The sequence below is a fragment of the Manis javanica genome, chromosome 12 (assembly GCF_040802235.1).
Source record: "Manis javanica isolate MJ-LG chromosome 12, MJ_LKY, whole genome shotgun sequence".
Lineage (NCBI taxonomy): Eukaryota > Metazoa > Chordata > Mammalia > Pholidota > Manidae > Manis > Manis javanica.
The window spans coordinates 44,030,490-44,051,750 of record NC_133167.1 but is presented as its reverse complement, the minus strand read 5'-3'; the positions used below and the strand labels follow the sequence as shown (position 1 = coordinate 44,051,750).

Sequence of the window (21,261 nt, the reverse complement as noted above, 5' to 3'; positions counted from 1 at the left end):
TTAACATTTAATATTAATTCAAATTAAATATTTAAGACATATCAAAGTTTGTTACCACATGGCAGATTATAACTCTGGGAGGAAAATATATTCCCAGCCTGGGGCAAATAACCTTTGAAGCCGAAATCAGTCAAAGGGAGAAATAAAGTCAGACAAACTCATTTATTGCTTATAAGAAGTCGTCTACTTCTGTTTACCCATGACTCTGGCCACCTGGGTGCAAAAGGGCACCCAACACACCTCTCTGGTCCCAGTGCATACTTGCTTCCAACCACCTTTTATCACCTATTGATATGGAGATGCACTAAGGCCAGGCGAGAGATTCTGGAAATACTGCAATTTTACCCACACAGATGCAGACATCTTATTATTTCAGAATTTAAGCTCCAAATATTTCATGAAAAAATTACTCAATTATTATTGTTACTGTTAACAATAATAAGCCCTTGAATTTGATTTTCACTTTTTGATTTCCAAGTGCTTTCACATACTGGATATCTTTTGGACTTTGAACTGTGTGTTTCACAGTTCATGGTTATCAGAACTAGTTCAAGGTTTATGTTTTCTGGCTATTTACCAAAATTTATTCCTACTATCTGTGCTGGATTCTTCTATACTACACGTAGGATAAGGTAAAGTAAAATATGAAGCAGGGGAACGTTCAGAAGAGCTAAGGCAGACAATGAAATAAAAATGTAATAGAGCCAACAACAATAAGACAAACAATGTAACAGCAACAGCAATAAAATAGAATTTTAGACAAAAGAAGCTAGTGTACATTATAATTTCATTCATTGTTGGTACCTGCTGGTCATATGTCCTTGGGCAAATATATTAACCTTGAAAACTCAGTGTCAAGCTTCGTCACAATCTGGTACAGTGTGAGCATCTCTCACTGTTCTGACATTAAAATCAGAATAGAAAACAAACAGGCAGAAAGGGGACTAGAAAGAGGAAGACAAGTAAGATACCAGACACCCAGCTAACTCCAGAATACATGCCAACTAAAGTCAGCCTTAACAACTTAATAGAATCCTTTTGGGATTGACCAGCACTAAGGCCAAGATCCTTCAAGCATTGTAGCTGAGTAAAAGCACTGTACTTGTATCAATAGTGAAAATACAAAAAGCAATTTCTTGCTTATCTCAAGACACATTCCTTGAGAGTTACTAAAATTTTTAAAATCACTAAAAATGAATGATAAGAAACTGATCATGGTATGCGGCACCACATAAAATTCCTATTCTTACAAGGCAAGTCTTGGAATTAGTGACACCGAGAGTCAAGATGTAATTTGTAATGATGGATAATTGGCTCAAAACCTAATACTGAACTATTTTAAGAAAGCAGGGATTCATACCTGAATACTTGTGTGGAATTCAGGAAAACAATGAACAAAACTCAATGAAAATTATATGTAGATACACTTAGAATAACTTTTCCAGACAGAACTTATATCTTTCAAACAGACCCAGAGGGATACAGGTTATGAATCACTGTTAAAGCTTTACTGGTTGTCCTACTAACTTACCTCTCACAGATTGCTTAAACACAAAAAAATTGTTTTTAATCAGTTTAGTACATTTAGTAATCCTATAGTGTGCCTAATTAAAATATATCAATTTTAACATTAAATACTGGGTTCCTAAATTTTTTTCTTCTCTAGATAAATGAGTTTGCATTTTTCTGAACTGAATTATATTCAAATATTCCTTGAACTGATCAAGAAATATCTTACAATAACATTCTTAATTTCTTTCCACTTGTTCTAAAATTGGAAAATACTCCCAACTGTACTCTTCATCATATTCAGAGAATGGAGGTTAAATGAAACCAATGTCTATGGTAATCCTGTCCCTTTACTCTCACTGTAGCGCATTGTCAGTGACGACTCACAGCAGCTGCCCTGTGTACCTGCGATAAAGCCTTCCCCTCCCCCCACAGCCTGAAGACCTCTTTTTCTTATCTGAACTCTTCAAAAACTTACAATTGATGCCTCTCAGTTGGCAATTAATCATGTTCTGTTCTGCCCCATGACATAGTTCCTAGCAGATGCTTAATACCAACTCAAATTAAACTAAGTCAGGGAGTATATTACTGCTTATGTTACATTCATGCTCCGCTAATAAAAAAAATTGTGGAAGAGCTTTTTCTACTCTTTAAAAGTTGATTGATTTTTTTTTTCTTGTAGGAAAAAAAATGTGTTTATGGCATGAAATTTCTTTCTGGTAAGTGAGGCTTAGGTCTTTCATATTTGGAAAGAGCAGCCCTTCAAAAGAGAAATTACACTCACATGTAATATTCTGGGGAGACAATTATTTAGTTAAAATAAGGCAATTTGTTTTTATTCCTTAATTAAAACGTAACTGAATCATAAATGCATTTTAACAAGTGTGCTCTGTCTCTGCCGTATCTGGCTGTTTAATTTAGATTTAGCTTCCATCGCTTACCAGAAAATACACAGAGCTTAGAATTGGAAATGCATGGTTTCAGATCTCAGCTAGAATATTTCTTACCTCTGAAATGTCATTCTCTCACATATAATATTGGTCCATACCCAACCCCGTTCAGAAGACTGTGATTTAGTAATAATCAAATAGGAAATAGGCAGGCCATTGCTTTGTAAGCTGTCCTATTCATATGTAAAATATTACATTATTATTCAATTTGATTTTGTATTACCTACTTGTCTAATACATTGAACCTGAAACTAGCACTACGTATGTTAGTGTCCACAAACCTGGTGAGCCAGGACTAAGAGAAGCTAGTCATGAGTCACTTTGGGTCACATACAATAAAATCTCAAGATCTAGGATGGAGGAGAGAACTGAGTTTTGAGTTTTCACAGCTGCAAGTACCAGAGCTGGCATTTAATCTGGCAGTCGTGCACCACAGTTCATACTCTGAACTATTCATCTATTCTGCCTTAGTACAGTTAGAATTCTGTGTCATGCTTCTTCAGCAATCCTGAAAGGCCCATTTCCAAGCTTCTCATTAAAGTCTAGCTTAACAAACTCCCTGCCTGGTGTTTGTTTTAATAAACTTCAAAAAAAAAAAAAGCTAAAAATTATTAGACCCTGTTAATATATATTGCATCTTTCTTTGTCAGTATGGCAATTTAAAAAAAATTAACTTTATCATTTGAAAACCCTGGAATAGATGCCCTGCTATAGTGGACCTGGTTCTGCTTTCCATGGGGTATATAAGAGCCCTCAACTACCTTGGATATGTGGCACTGTGTTTAGTGACGCCACTTTGGTAGCTTGAAACAAGCCATGTTGGAAGTATTCACACCAGGAAAACAGGCAAATGAACACCCCGCCCTCCCGCCCAGTACTTCCGCCCAGAGGCGGTTGTTAATTGGTGACCAGCACACTACTAGAATCAGGCAAATTTGGGTTTACATCCTGAAGTTATGACCTTGGATAAATTACTTAACATCTCTGAGACTCAGTTTCCTCCCCTGTGATACAGTAATAATAAGATTACCTACCAAATAAGAGAGTTTTGAGAATTAAATGAGAACATTGTCATTTAAGTGTTTCTACTAGTTTATGGCTTCAAGGGCTTCTGCACCTGATCAGCATATCCATTTCTGTAATCTCTCTGGATACAACTCTCTTCAGACTTCAGTTCATTGCTCTTCAATTTCATTTCTCTGATCAGTCCAAGGAAAGTCATTGATTTTCAGTTTATCCAGCTTTCTCTAGTTTTAAGGACAGGACTGATGAATTTCAAGCACTTTGTATAAGAGAGCTTGGGACTTGATTTCAGTAGCCTTAAGCATCAGTCTTACTCTGAGGTCCCAGATTTCTTGCGTTAAGAAAATCTCTAACTACCCGACTATCATAAAGCAAGTTATTTCAAGTTTATGTTCTGTCTGAAAAAAAGAAAGTAATTTTACTGATTCTTCTTTGCCTATACACAAAGTACTACAGAAAAATTAAAGTGATATACAAAGAATATCAATTATTTATTTTCATTGTTGTTATGAATGTTAAATGCATAACATTTTGCCACAAGGATTTTCTCTGGCTTTAAATCTCCGATCTGGAAATGCCTTAAGGCTTTTTTCTCCTTTTTCTGTCCTACCTTTCCTTTCTCTAACACTGATGTTACAGGCTGATACGTGCTGCCTCTGTGTCCACTAGTCCTTGACTTTTCAGAACAGACTTCTCTAGAGAAATCCCAACCAGTATGTATAAAGTGCTTCAGCCTAGGCTAACCATTTGTTGAAGAGATATTTTATGTAAGCCGTATCAAAATATCCTGCCTATTCAGCGAGATGAGATATCTTCATGGAGTTGAGAGGAATGAGATTCACTAAATGCTCTGGATGATTACCCATTTTAAGAGAAGAACATAAATTAAAAATCCACTTCCTTGTTAGTAATGCAATTCCTTTCCACCTTCTCTGCAGGCAACAGTAGTCACTCAATCTTCTGTGCTACTGAGCTCCAGGCATTCATTCCATTCATTGCACGTGCTACGGGAACCACCCAAGGTAACTCATATTCCTAGCTCCCAGCCATAGAATTACGGCTTCGGCTCCAAATATTTCACAGTATGATTTAACTTTTAGGGCATATACTCTGAAATATTCTGCTAAATCACAAATCTATTTTCCATCTGCTCTTTGCACTATGAAATATCTGATAAAAAGCACAATATTAACAAATACTAATTTTAGGAAAAGAAATCAGACACATTTAATAGCCACTCTATCATTCTTTTGCTTTGTGCAGTGGATAGGTTGTTTTAAGACTCCTCCTGATAATATGCAGGATTTCTTTGCCTCTTACAGGAAAGCTATGCAGTTGGAATTAAAGTTTTTCCCACCAGAATGTAGGAACAGTCATCAATTTAAATTGGCATTGTCCATGCTGTGGTATCAAAAAATAGACTTCTATTTTATCTTTGGAAAGATAGATTGTAAAAAAAAAAAGATTTACCAATAATATCTACTGACACTATTTTAGTATTAAAGGGCAACTAACTGTTGTCACAATAAAAATTAATCTTTATTTATTTCAGAAAATCTCAGTTAAGCTTATTAAAGTGAAAATATTTAGAGTTTTCAGAACTATGGATATTTCTTATTCACTTGTAAACTTACAACCCTCAGCTTTCTTGTAACTATTATTTTTCTCAATATATTTTCCGCTTAAGGGAGGTGATTACTGTATTTATGGAAGATGAGCTCTAAGTAGACAAAATAAATAAAATAAACACAAACAATTACAGTAAGTCATATAAGGCTGGCATGACCTTGTTAGGACTGCTCCAAGAACTGCGTCTCATCCTCAGAGGTCCTCCCAAATGGAGGTGCTCTTACCAATGAAAAATTTAATCGCATCCATTCCTGATTAACAGTAAGAGTTCATTTTCCTTAATTAAATCCGTGTTGCTGTAGGTAACCAATAAATACTAGAATGAGTGAATAAATGAACGAACAGCAAAGCCATAGCATGTTTATTTTCACTTAAGTTTTCTTGACTTCAATTTCTGTTGCAAGTGGCCTTGTGACAAGAGTATGACATTACTCAGAGATCTAAAACATGAGTCCTGAGTTACAAAAAAGAATAGTTTTATTTGTACAGCCCATAAAATTATCGATAAAAATCACACTATCATACATCACAGAGACGCTAGAGATACTACTCATGTGTCATTTTTACTTATTTAAAGTGTAAGTGAGACTAACCGCAGTTCTGGATGGAGATTTAAAAATTTCACTCCATTTTTATAGAACGTCTACACTACTTTTTATTGCTTACTATATATCTGTACACAATGAGGGTTCTGCTGGCATTTTTTAAAAGGAACTTTTTTATTATAACAAATTCTATTCTACAAGAATTTAAATTTAAAAACTTAAATTTTAAAAACTGCCTTTACACTACTACCTTTAAAATTCAGAAATATAGAATATATGTACTAATAAAATGACCAATCATAGAACTTGTGAGGAGACATACCCTTTGAGATTACCTAGTTCCACTCCCAGTGGCCTCTGGAGGGAAAACAAATTGCTCTTTGCTAAATACATAACTTGTGGTAAACCCAGAATTTGATTCTATATATTCATATACTTTGTTTTTGTTTAGGTTCCCATTCTATTTTAGCCTGGCAACATGCATACAAACACCACACAATTATTTGTGAGACAGCCAGTTGGTAGCATTTATAAAACTTAATGTTGATTACACCCTAATGAAATCTTGGCTGGGACAACCCTATAAATGTCCTTGTTACTGAGATTATGGAGCCAGCACTGTACTGAGAACTGGAGACCATAAATACGTGATCTGTAGAAGCCAAAGCTGGAGAATAGGAATGGACGTGTTTTAATTTGTTACATGTTATTACTCAAGAATATAAAAATTATGCATGGTTGGATTTTTTAACTTTAGTTTTGCTCTTCTCTTACAAATAGTGAGTCTTTGAACATTCATTTGTCCCTCCACTGGTGCTCAAACACAAGAGTGTCTCTAGGGTATATAATTATGAGTAGGATTACTCGGTCATCAAGTAGATACATCTTTAAATTTACTAAGTATTTGTAAGTTTTTTTCAAAGTGATTATACCAATTTGAATTCCCCCAAAGAGTATATAAAAGCTCTGATATTTTCTATTTGCTTTTTTATTTACAAATCTTTTGTGCACAAATGTATTACTTCTTTACATTCGGACTGGTATGCCATTTAGTTTAGGTGCTCTACATTAAGCCATTGTTGTATTGAAGAGCATATAGACCACTTTCTACTCTTTGCCATGACAAACAGCTCATATAACTCTGTAGGACAGATTCCAAGAAAAATAAATATGCAAGTTAATGAATGTGCATGTGATAGTTTAATTGTTGCCTAAGAAACTAGGCTCACAAAGGCAAAGGAGCAAGCTAAGATTTTAACTGACGTTCAACTAACGACATAGTCTGTTGTGTTTCATTACAGCACAACCAGGGGCAAATTCTCCAGCAGCTGCTCTCCAGGGTGCTCTCTCTGTGCAGTTATCTTTCTCCTTTATGGCACTCTGGTCCGTGAACTCGAGGTGACCTGGCCTCCCAAATCTCTTACTTCTCAACCCAGGGGCAGCAAGGAGCACTGCCTGGGTGCCAACTCCCTGCCATGGCCTGTAAACTCCCCAGGCAGTAAATTGGGATAATCCTGGCTCACTTCATTTGTTTCCCACCTCTCAGGGTTTATTATCCTCAGTTGCTTGATGGACATTGTCTTAAAAACCATTATTTCACACACTGTGTCCATTTCTTCAGTTACTTCAGGTTGGAGGGTAAATCTGGTCCTTGTTAATACTCTTGGCCAGAAGACCAAGTGCTACTGGCACACAGACTGTCACCGCAGTCTGGAAATAATGCAAAATCTCTCCAGGCTCCACCTCTCATTTATTTCCCAGAAATTTTCCTTGGGGAATTAAACGAGAATTCAAAATATAAATGAAAAAAGCAAATTTCTTGACAAACTAGACTTACCAAACTGATCAAAGACGAAATAGACAGTGGAAATCATTCCAATTCCTTTGGCATACTGAGTGCAAGCTTTTTGCTGCACTTCCTATGGCCAGAACCATTTCTGTTTCAACTGCTATTCTCCAGTTGGCTTGGTGTGCTTCCCAGTGGATACCTATCAGCTCTTGTTTTGTGTTCTACTGTTTTCCAGTTCATTAGACTTCCACTGCTTTCTTCTGCTTTTTCTTGCTCAGGCATAAAGAGCACGTAGGTGTTGCTGTCAGCAGTTTATCCCACCCACTTGTGTTTTTGGATTTACGGAGATAACTTGTCACTTAAATGTTGGCTGTGTGGTTTCATTTTGCTAACTGTTCTGTTTTCCTGTGTGTTTGTAAGAAAATCCAGGGAGACTGGATCATGGCCACCACCACTGTCTTTCTACAATCTTCCCAACATCAATTTTAATTATTTTAATTGAATTTTAAATTAGTTATTGTAACTATATACATTTCTTCAGGACTCTCAAGACACTGCTCCAATGTCTACCTACATCCAAAATCGGTGATAAAAAACTTGATGTCAATAGAATTCTAAATTACCATATGTCAAATCTTTTTCTCTCCTTTTCTTCCATATTTAAAAGCATTTACAACTTTCTGTTTATCTTTGATTTTCTAAAGATTCACCATGCTTGTCTTGTAAATGTATCTTTCTAAGCTCTAAGTAATTCCTTTCAACCTGAAGGCTAGTGTCCTTCCTCTGCTTGAGAAAGTTTCTTCTACACTTTCCTTTACTCTCGGTCTTGGATTTCTAAGTACATGCAGACCACAGCTCTTGTATTTTACCTCAATAGCTCCTCTTTTTCCTTTTTCACTTTGCACCATATTCTTACAGAATTTTCCATTCTACTTCTTCTTGGAGCTCTCTTCTTCACTCTTCAGTGGTGTACATTTTACTATCTACTCCTCTTTTAAGTATTTAGTATATACAATATATCATTTATATTTTCATGACACCCTATTCTCTTTAACAGATACTATGTCCTAACGTATCTGTGTAAAGATAAATTAAGCCTCTTTTAACATCTTTCTGTATACGCTTACTTAGTTTGTTTAGTCTATTCCTTTTGGGTATTGGTTTTCCTCAAATAGTCAGTGATTCATTATGTCCATTTTGGTCTCTGGAATTTCCTATTTGTCAGGCTATGGACACTGTTTAGGTTCACTGTGGCCAGACTCTACTTAGTGGTTGATGGAAAGAAGACCAGAAGAGATGTTGAGAAGCACAATTTGCCAATAGCTGCTTTCCTTCTCAGGGGTCTCGCCATTTCTCTGAGGTTTTACCAGCCACCTGGAACCTTACCTGGTTTCTTCAGGTCACGTGTCCACTCTCAGTTCTCCAGTTACTGGGAAATGCATGTAATACTTACTGGCTGCTTAGCGTATGTGTATGTGGTTCATGAGTCAATATTTCTTTTTTTTTAAAAAACTGTTTATTTACTGAACCTGGGGCAGATAAGATACACAACCAATTTGAAATTTACATCTTTTAATTCAATTTTGAGGAGTTTTTCTCACACACACACACAAAGTTGACATGCAACAGTTGTCCTAAGGTAAAACACAGTCACCTTCAATTGTTGCAAGTATTTTTACCCAAGGTTGAAAAATTGTTTATCCTGAACATGAAAACCTGTAACAAATTTAAATTAATTATATAAAACTCGTTACTTGTAGCTTTCCCCTTGCAAAGATCCAAAAAGAATATACAAGTAACGAATATACATCAGTCCCAACATAATCCTGGATCATCTCCACAGTAAAACCAGATGCTCCTTTAATTTTAAACCTATCGTCAGAGACCAAAAGAAAGTCTTTTCATTTTATCCAAAATAAAATTCACATGTGCCAAAAAAGACCCAAGAAAAACAAAACCCTAGTACTGACAGTGATGTTCGGTACCCTAATTAAACAATGGCCAAAATGCCACTGATCAGAAATAAAATAGTAGCTGTATATCACTGCAATGAAATCCAAGAGGCTTTAACCCTTTGGCATCAGAATCCAGATTCTTCCAATTATATAAATGCATACATCCTATGTCCGAAGAATGGAAAAAGTGGATATACCAGCATTAAAAGAAAAAAACTACGGTTCACTGAAACACCCAGAGAATTGGCTTTAATCAAGACTTCTTACAAGATTAGGCAGAAACCAAAGAAAGGTTATTAGCTGCTTGTGTTATCAATATTAAGTGGAGGTGATTAAATCCTAAGGTTCAAAATAAAAATTTAGGGAGAAAAATGTTGTCAGGTTAAGTCTTATCTTTAAAGCAAAAACAAGATAGACAAGTATAAAAGTACCAACCTGACAGCACACTCCAAAGTCACAGAGCTACACCATTAGGCAGGGTAGAAAATGTCAAGATTTAGATAGTTGTTTCTCATACAAACTCAACAAAATAAATCTTTAGTGACTTGAACTGAAGGATAAGAGATCCAAAGAATCCAGTTATTCTAGTGAAGTACTGTCCCGAACAAACTGCATATTATGAAAACAAAACAAGATATTGTAAGGACGATATGCCTATATTTCATTTATAGTGTTTAAGTTTTGCAAGGACCTGTATAATGGAGGCAGAATTCATATAACAAATTATGCCAATCAAATGTCAAATTTTTACTATAACTTTGCTAAAAAGGTGTTTTTCCCCAGTGTCTATTAATCACAAAGAAACATAAGCTGTGAAGGTACAGTTCAGAAAATAAAAATGTAGAAACTAATGACACTATGAACAAAATGTTTGGTAAACAGTGAATTAGGAGTTTGAGATCATCAGGAAAAGGCTTTTTAAACAACCCTCTGGACTTCAAAAAATCTCTTCAGGTAGTAGATCGGTCCCAATGTCATGGCAACTAAAACAAGAGCTTCAAAGAAGGGCCGGGGGACCACTCTGCTGTTTGTGTTGTCGTTGATTGCTCTGTGTATTCTCTCCCGAACTTCCATGTACTCTTGTTCATGTTTTACAGCTGTCATCGCCACTGCTAGCTCATTAATCATTTCTTCTAGCTTGTTCTGGTGAGCTTCTGTTTCCATGTCTTGTCCTTTTGGGGCCTCCCCGATATCAGTGGTAAACATCACTATCTTTGGAGTCATGGTGGACATCCTATTGCTAAAACAAAATTTGTATGTACCATCCATATGAGCAGCAAATGTGTACTTCCCACTGGACTCTCGATCTCCTTTATAAATTCCTTTATTATCAGGCCCTGTGATCTCCACGTCGATGTCCAGGAAGCCGCCCTCGGCCACCTCGAAGATCAGGCCCATCTTGGTGCCCGAGGTGACCCGCTCGAAGAAGCACTCCTCGGCATGCGCGTCGATGCTGACGAAGTAGCCAGAGTTCGTGGCCAGGAGGGCGGTCGGGAGCACCAGCAGCTTAGTGAGCGTCACCATGGTGGAGCTGGAGGCGAAGCCAGGACCGGGACTGCGGCCTCCGGAGCAGCAGCCGCTGCCGCCACCGCTGCCTCCTCAGCCACCGCCGCTTCAGCTCCATGAGTCAATATTTCTAATCAGTGCTACAACACTATTCTCTCCCCATCCATGTATTGGGAACACCAAACCTGAATATTCCCAGAGTTGCTTCTGCTTTTGAAGTGCTACTTTTACTTTGTGTACAATATCTTCATCCAATCCAAATCACATCATCTTCCAATTTTCAGATATTGTTCAGCCAATGAGAGCCCTTTTCCTTTCCTATGAAGTTACGAATTTAAAAAATATATATATTCTACCTTTAAAGATTTTTCATGGAGGGGAGAAAAGAAGCCTAATTACTCAATTATTTTTACCCTGAAATTATGAACTTTGAAGACAGTATTAGATAATTTTTTATGAATTTATAGATTTCAGTATATGTTTATTAAAATAAAAGAAACACACAGCCATAGCTATTTAAGGTGTCAATCAATATTTATTGTGACATTCATCAACTTTCAGACTCTATAGTGCAGTGTAGATTTCAGGGACTTTATATTAGACAAGCACCAGCCCTGCTTTTTATCACATGTGTGATCTTGAATGAACCAACTTAATTCACTGAGCTTATTTTTTTCCTTTAAGACATGAGTTATAAGCATCTGATACGATGTTTTGCATTTTAGGTGGATAATGAATATGACAGAATATAACATAATTTCTGAGCCATGACACCCTCTTTCTCTTTCTTTGTCCTTCTCACTTTTCTTTGTTTTGCTGTCTGTGACAGATGCCACATTCTCTGCGGCTAAAATATGCTATTGTTAGTTCTCAAAAAGACAGTACAATGAAGACAGGATTCATTTCAATATACTTTTGCTGTTGTTTTGAGCACCTTGAAATGCGAAACCACATAGTAAAACAACTTTGAAACCAGCACAACATTTGTTAATAACTTCTTTTGGGCACTATTGAAATAGCTGAATGAATATGACTCCATTGCTGCTCCTGAAACAATATATTTGCTTTTGTAGTTCCTTGGAATCGTCCAAAATTGCAGTAAACAAGTCAGCACATAGTTTGCTTGAATCAATGTTAAACTTAATTCAACTCTCCCTTGACATTTTTCTGATGTTTGGAGTCAATATGTTGTGATTTATGTTGATGATTTATAGTGTAACTAAGTGTATAGAAAGACACACACATGGTTGTAGGGGGTTGGTCAGGATGGCTTTCTTAGTTAAAAGTAAAAACTAATGAACATGAGAGCATAGATTCAAGTCAGGAAAAAACCCTTTTGTTTTAACAGCTATCACAGAGACAAGTTACACCCAAATGTGGCCAGCTGCTATGGAAGTTTATAACCATCTTCTGTGTATGAGAAAGGACAAATCGAATGGAAATGTTGATGCTACAATGCACAGTCTTGATCTTTAGCCAATTTTTGTGAACCCAACAATTCAGGAATGTTTTTAGCAGTTAAGCTTTGAAAATGTGCTCAAGTTTATACATTATGTTTTCAGCAAATTATGTAATATCTAATGGAAATGCTTTGGGAAAGCTCTGAAACTCCAGCTTGAGAAAAACATACCAACTACACTGTTAAAAGGAATTCAGTAAGGAATGTGGCTGGATCTTTATATCATCTAACATACACATTATCACTAATGGAAAGAACAAAAAGCTAAAGTGCATTTATTACAGAGTGCACCCCGGTTCCTTTGATTTCTTAAAAGCATCACAACTAATTATAAAATTATTAAAGACCTTAACATTGATCATCTGAATTCTATGAGGGTCATACCTAGACCCAAACAAAATACTTTAAAGCCTCCCTGCTTTTTTTCATCTTACTACTTCCCTTCCCACCAACTGATGTTAAGATTCTCTGCTTTAATATCCACATGCTTTCAACACCTCTGTCCTTGTACCTTGCCTCCCCTCTCTCTGCACTGATCCCTTTTTGCTCCTGATCTATCATAAACAGTTTATCAGGTGAGGCATGACTTTTTCTTGAAGGAAAGGGGAGTCACTAGGGACATACCTGTGTTCGTGTTCTATGCTGTGACACATATGCATGAGAAAGACCAATCTGTCATTATGGGGTTCTTCCTAGGGAATATGGTGAACATATGCACATATTCAGTGCAATCACAGCCTCAGGGCAAACTTAAGGTGGTAGTAAGAGCTCCTTTGACAGATGGGAAACTGAGGCCTGAAGGAATTAGTTACCTATCCGAGTGGCAGAACAGCACTGAGTTCTGTCTGACTTAGCCCATATTCTTGACTACCATGCTCTGCTTCCCTTCTATTAATAACAAAACAAAGACTATATAACGACACACATACTTCCCAAACATGCTTCTCATCCTAAATACCTTTAATTGAGACAAAATGTGTTCATTTGAAGATGTGTCTGATTCTTGTAAAAGAATTCACTTTTTTTGAGCCAAGAGTATGGCATAAAGCAGTTCATTATACTGGACAATACAGATTTGGATAACGAGGGATGTGTGGATACAAAATAGAACAGCTCTTGTGTGTGATTAATGAGCTGATTCTAAAGGTAAGTCCCAAAATAAAGTCATATGCTAAGCAAAGGGATATTATTGGAATAACCACATACAGTGACTTTTTTAAGAACATACATACCTAAAGACATGCATGCTGATATTTGCCATTGTACTGTAGAAAGAGTAAAGCAATAATCAAACACTCAGGATTTAAAACACATATATGCATATATTTACTTGTATGTATTAATAATGCATGTCACTTCAGTTGCTTTTATCAGTGATAAAAGGATTATGAAGTTAAAAAAGATTAGTCATATAAAGTGTTTAGCATAGGAGTACAGTATTAGGCATATACTAAACATGTCTATTTCTTTATAGTCATGGATTGTATACATTGTGCCACTGCAGAAGATTTGGAATTGTGAAATCAGACTTATTTAATAAAGGATAAAAATGTAGGATACAGTCATTTAAAGTAAATACCTTATTAATGGCCAAATGAACGCAGAAATAAACTTCTCAAGAGACTTTGAAAAACAGCCCCTCAATTAGGCAAAAGCATGAGTTTAAAACCGTCAATAAATCCAGAGCATTTGCACAAAATCTCTGTAGTTTAACAGGATAGCGATTTATCTTTCAGGAAGTGATGGCGTTTATGAATAATGCCATTACCTAAATTGACAGGCAATTAAATGAGAGAAACCAACTTTAGGGGAAAGAAAAGAGACATGGTTTGTTTAAATATGGATGGCCCCAGGGAAGCGAAACAGGCTTGTGACTCTGACCAAGGCTCTGGCAGCGAGAGAGGTCACACAGTCCCTGCACTTATCCGACCGGCAGGGGGCTCTCAAGGAATGATCCTAGTGTACTTGCTAAAGCTTGTGCAGAGAAAACTAGAGTCTAGGTTTAAACTCCCAAAAGGCATAAAGTAGTAGCACACTGGTAAGGTCCCACTAAAAGTCCAGAGCTCTGGGGTGACTTACTTAGTGGGAAGGCAAGAGGGAAATCAAGGCAAGGTGCAGGCCACGGTGGTAAGGAGTGGTGAAATCCAGTAGGCCTGGTAGAGGAGGTGATTGGCTACTGTCACCCAGGCCCCAAGGTGAGGGTACCCCACTTACAGAGAGAGAGGCTGACCAGGTGCTAGATGTGAGGCCCCACACATGGAGCACCCTGGCTGGCCTGCGGGAGCCAAGGCAGGTGCAGGCCCAGTAGGTCTTTGTGCCTGTGCACTGATATCACCCCCGTGGCCCTGCCTGGTGGCCCATCTCCAGAGAGCATGGGTAGTCACAGGTAAGGGAGCCACCTTTTGGGGACACCAGTTGCTGGTGTCGTTTAGTGGCCCTTGGGCTTGCTGAGGTGGCAGGCCAGTTAGCTTGCTGGGAAACTGCTCCCCTCTCTGCTGTCAAGGTGGAGGTGGCGCTTCACTGCATTTAGGCATTTAGAGGTGAGTGAGGTGTATTTGAAATGGAATAGTAGCTTTTAGAGCTCTGTTTATTTCTGTTCGTATGTAAAAGGTGCTGAGCCTAAAGACTTGAGTGAAGGTGGCAGGAATTTTAAGAATATTTATGTCCTTGCATTTATGTTCAGGGAAGTGATTCTGAAGTAATTTTTTACTCATGTGTGAAGGTGGTGAGTAAGTCACATCAGTCATGTCCAGATGAAGTGCTGTAGTTGAAATAAAGAGCCTACGCTTTGGCCTGATACATAGGAGACACACCATTGGTGCTCTTTGCTCTCCTGTCCTGGTTTATTACCTTAACTAACTTTGTGGTTCAGAGTGGTCCCAGCCACATTTCTTTCTACAACTGCATAGAAACACTTGGCAGGATATCCCCAGAGGCTAGTGGAAAAATTATTCTTTCTGGTCACTGTTTGCCAGTTGTTTTCTCTATGCCATGTTCCTTTCCTATTTTTGTATTTCCTGTCATTGTAGACTGATAGGGGCGATGGTGTGCATCTGCTAGACAAACCTCTGGGGCTGTTCGGGGTCTGTGCTTCTGTGGTGATGGCAGTGTTCTTACCTTAGACATAGCTTGTCCTCTGACGTATTCATGCGGGGTTACTTCTCTTATGCAATCAAAATTGTAGGAAACCCATTAGGTTTTTATGTTCTCACCCGATTTCTTAGGCACATTATATATTCCTTTTTAATAGTAAGCGTAAAGCAACAGATCACTTTTCATGTTCACCTGCGTCATTAGCTATAAAGAATCACATCAACATGTAAGTTTTATGAAATTGTGGAGCATACCAGTGTTCTAGCTTTGAATGATACTGTGTGATCGCTCAAGAATCACTTACATCTGGCACACAGTGTACTAACACCTACCATCTGCAGGAATGTTTGCCAGTTCTAATTTGATTTTTTTTCACTGTTTGCTCACTTTCACCTATGAGCTGATGTTTGAATATATTTTCGACATTTTCTGATTAGAAAATATTGAGATGAAACAATCTCTTCATGGTTCCACGTTCTGTTCTCATTATTGTAATCTGAGTATTTGAGTTACAGACACTCGATTTTGTTTCAATACTGCTGAAATATAGAAGTATTTTTGGAGTTTGTGAGCCTTCACACTAGACCATTTTATTTTATGTTCTTATAAGCACAGTCTTTTGAATATGTTCAGCCATGAAGTGAAATACACACCATAGTATCTGAATCTCTACATATATTTATGAAGACATTTTTCCAGAGGGACCCCAGGACACAGGCATACCAGTGAAACAATGACTTAAAAAAGACCCTGCCAAATAAAATTATGTATAATAGGTAAATATGTACATGCATTCTCCATTAAACATGAAAACTGTAACATAGTTTGGAAATTATGTATCTTCCGGGGTTAATTATTTCTCTGTGACATAAATAGTATCTTTAAAAAACAAAGCAGTAGAACTAGTTGACAATCAAAATTAATAGTAATTTCTAGCAGATAGTTTAATGATAATAAGTGTTAAGCTATGAAAAGTGTTTTAGTACGTTTTTATTTTAAGATAGTTTCAGATTTACAGAAAATTTGCAAGGACAGGGCAGGGTTTTGCAATTTGCTAAGGATAGGGCGGGGTTTTGTAGTTTGCTCAGATCACTTTCCCTCTTACTACCATCATTATAGTTCGTTGTTACAGTTACAAGCAGTGATGCTGTACTGTCACCATCCACCATCCATTCTTTCCCTCAGATTTCCATAGTTGGACCCTTTCTCGAAAATCCAGTTCAGGATACCTCATTACATCCAGTGATCTCGTCTCCTTAGGACACTCTTGTTGTTGGCGTTTTTGAGACATTCTTTGTTTTGGATGATCTTTTCCATTTTCAGGATTCTTTGCCATTAATATTGTAGAGTTTTCCCCAGTCGCATTTAACGTGCATTTTCTTGTAATTACTTGGAGTTGTGTTTTATGGGGAAGAAGTTCACAGAGGGCAACTACAGTGCACAGCACCTCATGTCAAGGGCAAGTGCTCTGAAGTGCATCTTGATATTGCTGATGTTGTCCCAGATGGCAGGATATTTTTTTCTTTCTTAAAGCTGAGTAATATGCCACTGTGTGTGTGTGTGTGTGTGTGTGTGTGTGCGCGCGCGCGCGCGCGCGCGCGCATGCGTGCACGCTTCAGATGTTTATCCATTCCTGTATGTACGGACATTTAGGCTGCATCCATATCTTGTCTGTTGTAAATAATGCTGCAGTGAACATAGAGATGCATGTCTTTTCAAATTAGTATTTTCACTTTCTTGGGGTAGATACATAAAGCAAAATTTCTGGGATATAGGAGTTCTATTTTGAATTGTTTGAGGAGCCTCCATACTGTTCTTCACATTGGATACACCAATTTCCATTCCCAACAATCAAGGGTTTCTTTTTCTCCACATCCTTGTGTAGTTACTTTTTGTCTCCAATTTGAACTTCCATTCTAACAGATTTGAATTGAGATCTCATTGTGGTTTTGATTTGCATTTCCCTAACAGTTAGTGATACTGAGACTCTTTCTATGTGCCATTTGGCCATCTACACGTCTTCCTTGGAAAAATGCCTATCTAGGTCCTCTGCCCATTTTTTTAATTGGATTGTCTTTTCAATACTACTTGTGGGAGTACTTTATATGTTTTTTATGTTAACCCCAAATTGAATATGTCATGTGTGAACACCTTCTAGCATTCAGTATATTATTCTTCTGTATGGTTGATGGTGTCCTTCGCAGTACAGAGCATTTTAGTTGGATGTAGTCCCATTTGTTTATTTTAGCTTTTATTGTCATTGACTCAGGAGAGAGATTAAAAAAAAAAACCCATAGCTAAGAGCAGAGTCAAAGAGCTTGCTGCCCATATTTTCTTCTAGGGGTTTTTTGTTATCAGGTCTTACATTTAAGTCTTTAATTCATTTTGAGTTTCTTTTTGGATATGTTTTAGGAAAGTGGTCCTCTTTTTATGTAGCTGTCCAGTATAACCCACACCATTTATTGAAGAGACTTTTTCCCATTATATATTCTTACCTCCTTTGTCATAGACTAACTGACCATGTAAGTGTGGATTTAATTCTGGGATCTTTATTTTGTTCCATTGATGTAAGGATCTGTTTTTGGGCCAGTACCATAATGTTGAGGGTTTTTTTTTTTCAGGATTCTATCCTTCTTTATATTGTCTTTTTATTGGTGAAAGGGATAACTTGGTGCATTCTTCAAATTGTAAAATAGTTTAGTCACAGGGATGGTAATATAGCAAAGGTAATGTTGCTCAAAGCATTGTAATATCTTCTTGTGCTATGAGTACTTTGACAGAGATTGCATTGAATCTGTAGTTTAATTGTTTAATTTCCATGGTGTGGACATTATCATAATACTAATTCTTCCAGTCCATTAGTGTGGTTTATCTTTCCACTTATTTGTGTAGTTCTATTTCTTTCATTGGTATTTTTTGGTTTTGAGCATATAGTTATTTAACTTGTGTGGTTAAATAGATTCCTAGGTATATTATTCTTTCTGCTGCATTTGTAAGTTGAAATAACTATGTAATTTCTTTTTCTTGCAATTCATTCTTAGTGTATAGAAACACAACAGACTTTTGAATATTGATTTTGTATCCTGCACCTTTGCTGAGTTCATTTATTACTTCTAATAGATTTTTGTTGAATACTTTGGAGTTTTCTACATACAGCATGAAGCTATCTGCAGATAGTGACACTTTTACTACTTCCTTTCCAATTTGGATATCTTTTATTTTTCTTGGCTAATTGCTATGTGTTGGACTTTGAGTATAATGTTGAACAAAAATGGCTAGAGAGGATATCCTTGACTTGTTCCTGTTCTCAGAGAAAAGCCTTCAACTTTGCACTGTCTAGTATGATAGCTCTGGGTTTGTCATATATGTGTTTTTATGTTTAGGTGTGTTCTCTTTATACCCACTTTGTTTCAAATTTTTATCATAAGTGAAGATTGAATTTTGTCAAAAGTTTTTTTGCATCTGTTGAGATGATCATATTTTTATCCTTCATTTTGTTACTGTGATGTGTCATATTTATTAATTGTGGATATTGAACTATCCTTGCATCCCCAGAGTAAATCCCAGTTGATCGTGATGCATGATCATTTTATTGTATTGTTGAAATTCCCCTTTCCCTTCTCAGCCTATATGTGATCTCTTGGAAATGACTTCCTTTAGCCTGGTCCTCCTTCCCGTCATGAACTGCTATCTCAGTGCCCTGTTTAGTGGCTTAATATAACTGGTTACAATTTGATCTTGTCTTGTTTGTTTCACTTTTTTCTCACTTTGTTAACTTTGGTCTTCCTTCTATGCTGAAGACTGGGCTTGCGTGATTGTACTCCCAGGGCCTGGCATAACAGTGGGCATAACACAAGTAATGAACATTATTTTGAATATTGTGATATAATGAATTATACAACATACATACTTGGTCATTCAGTATCCCAAATATATAATTGCTGGGTGTATTTCTTCCTTTTCCAAACTTCCTGAAAGCACTGCAGGACCTTAAAGGTCAAGTGGGTGTTTTGTCATGTTAATGAGAGACTTTTGGACCTCACCCGATGGCAGGGGCTGGAGTTTGAATCATCCAATGATAGAGTCAATCATGATTATACAGTGAAGCCCAAAGCAACATCAGTGAGATGAGTATCTCTTTCTCTCGGATCCTGCTTCTCTGTCGGAGAGAGCTTCCACACTGTGGAGCCAAAAAGATTCCGTGTGTAACACAGCTAGTCCCCAAGCCCCAAACTCCACAAGGTTAGAACCTCCTTTATTTGGGAGCTTGCCCTGTGTATGTCTTCATTTGTCTGTTAAATTGCATTCTTTAGGGCACCCATTTTTAGAGATCTGTGACCACTCTAGCAAATTAATCAAATCTAAGTGGGAGGACATTGGAACCTGCAACCTCTAGCCAGTTCTGTAGAAGCACAGGTCACTGACTGGGGCCTGCAACAGGCATTTGGAGGGGGAGGTGGGGAGTCTTGTAGGATGGAGCCCTTACCCTGGAGAATCTGGTGCTGTCTCCAGGCAGATGCCATCAGAACTGAGTTGAGTTCTCAGACTCCCTGCCAGTGTTTAAGAATTGCCTGGTGTCTGTGAGATAACACATGCACACACATGTATGCGCACTCGCGCACACACACACACGTTGGAATTGTGTTCAGAAACTCAAAAGGTGTTATACTACAATGTGTATGAGAAAACACATTTGGTGTCAGCGTACTGGGATTTGCTAGAACTGCCCACGCGCTCTGAAATATGTGGTTTTTGAGGAGAAAGAATGGAAGGGCAGGGGATGAGGTACCTTTGATGCCTGGACGGCTACCCACTCACCCTTGGTATGAAGGAGCAGCTGCCCTAAAATTGGCTACTAAAGGTAAAAGTTACCAGTGGAATTTAGAAATAGCAGTGGACCCACCTCCTAAGATTCCAAAACCTGTTGGTGAAGTCTTAGTAGGGGCTGAGGAGTTGGCTTGGTGACTATGTAAGGAAATGCAGATGAGTAAGAAGCAGATTAAATATTCCTTTCCCTGGTTGTTATCTGTAATAGTCAAAATGAAAAAGCTCTGGGTCAGGGCTTGATGTGGAACCAAGCTGGGATTTGGGTCAACCTGAGCCTCAGCCGTTAGCCTCAAGCTGCCTAAAAAGGGAAAATAATGTCAAGCAACAAAAAGTACCTCTAAGACCTCTAGTCGCCAAGAAAATAATGTAGCAGGAGGCAAAAGCCAGGAAATGTGTGAAACCAGGGAACATAGTGTAAGGGAACTGGCTCCTTGTGCGGACTGGTGTCCCAGCTTCCTGAAGAACCTTTAGTAAAGTGCATCGTGAGGTCACCAGCCTGGGGGCTGTGTCTGGTTTTGAATGCCTCTGAGTGGAAGAGCTGAAGAAAGGCCCTCTCTCACTCTTGGGCAATCACAGATGGCTGTGAGTGATCCAGACACACAGGAGGTTATTCCTGAGGGAACAGCCTGCCTGGCAGACCGTGTAAAAGCCACTGTGAGGTCTGTATGTCCTGAGAAGGGGGACTGCCCAACTGCCCCTCTAAATGCAGATGGAACACCCCAGATAAAAGGGCTGATAATGCTTCCTATGTGGGATTGGCTTTGCAGTGACCAAGGTAGGCGCCCACTGAATGTTCCTGTTACACAGGTCATGGTGAACACTGAGGTTAAAGGACCTATTACATGGGCAGCCCATGTAACCTGACTGCTACAAAATCGAGCAGTTTGAGGAGGCTTCTCAGAGTTGTTACCTCAGCTTCCCCTCGTGGGTCCAAGAACATGAGTATAACTGGGAAGATGGGGAGGGACAAAGGTGA

General features: G+C 37.9%; 1 protein-coding gene and 1 pseudogene across 9 annotated transcripts in view; one reads left to right on the top strand and one right to left on the bottom strand.

The window, feature by feature from the left end:
- The window catches only part of FSIP2 (fibrous sheath interacting protein 2), a 203,027-nt gene that overhangs the window by 96,327 nt on the left and 85,439 nt on the right, over positions 1–21,261 (top strand). The window lies entirely within an intron of this gene.
- Positions 10,098–11,233, bottom strand: LOC108383848 (transmembrane emp24 domain-containing protein 2 pseudogene; annotated as a pseudogene).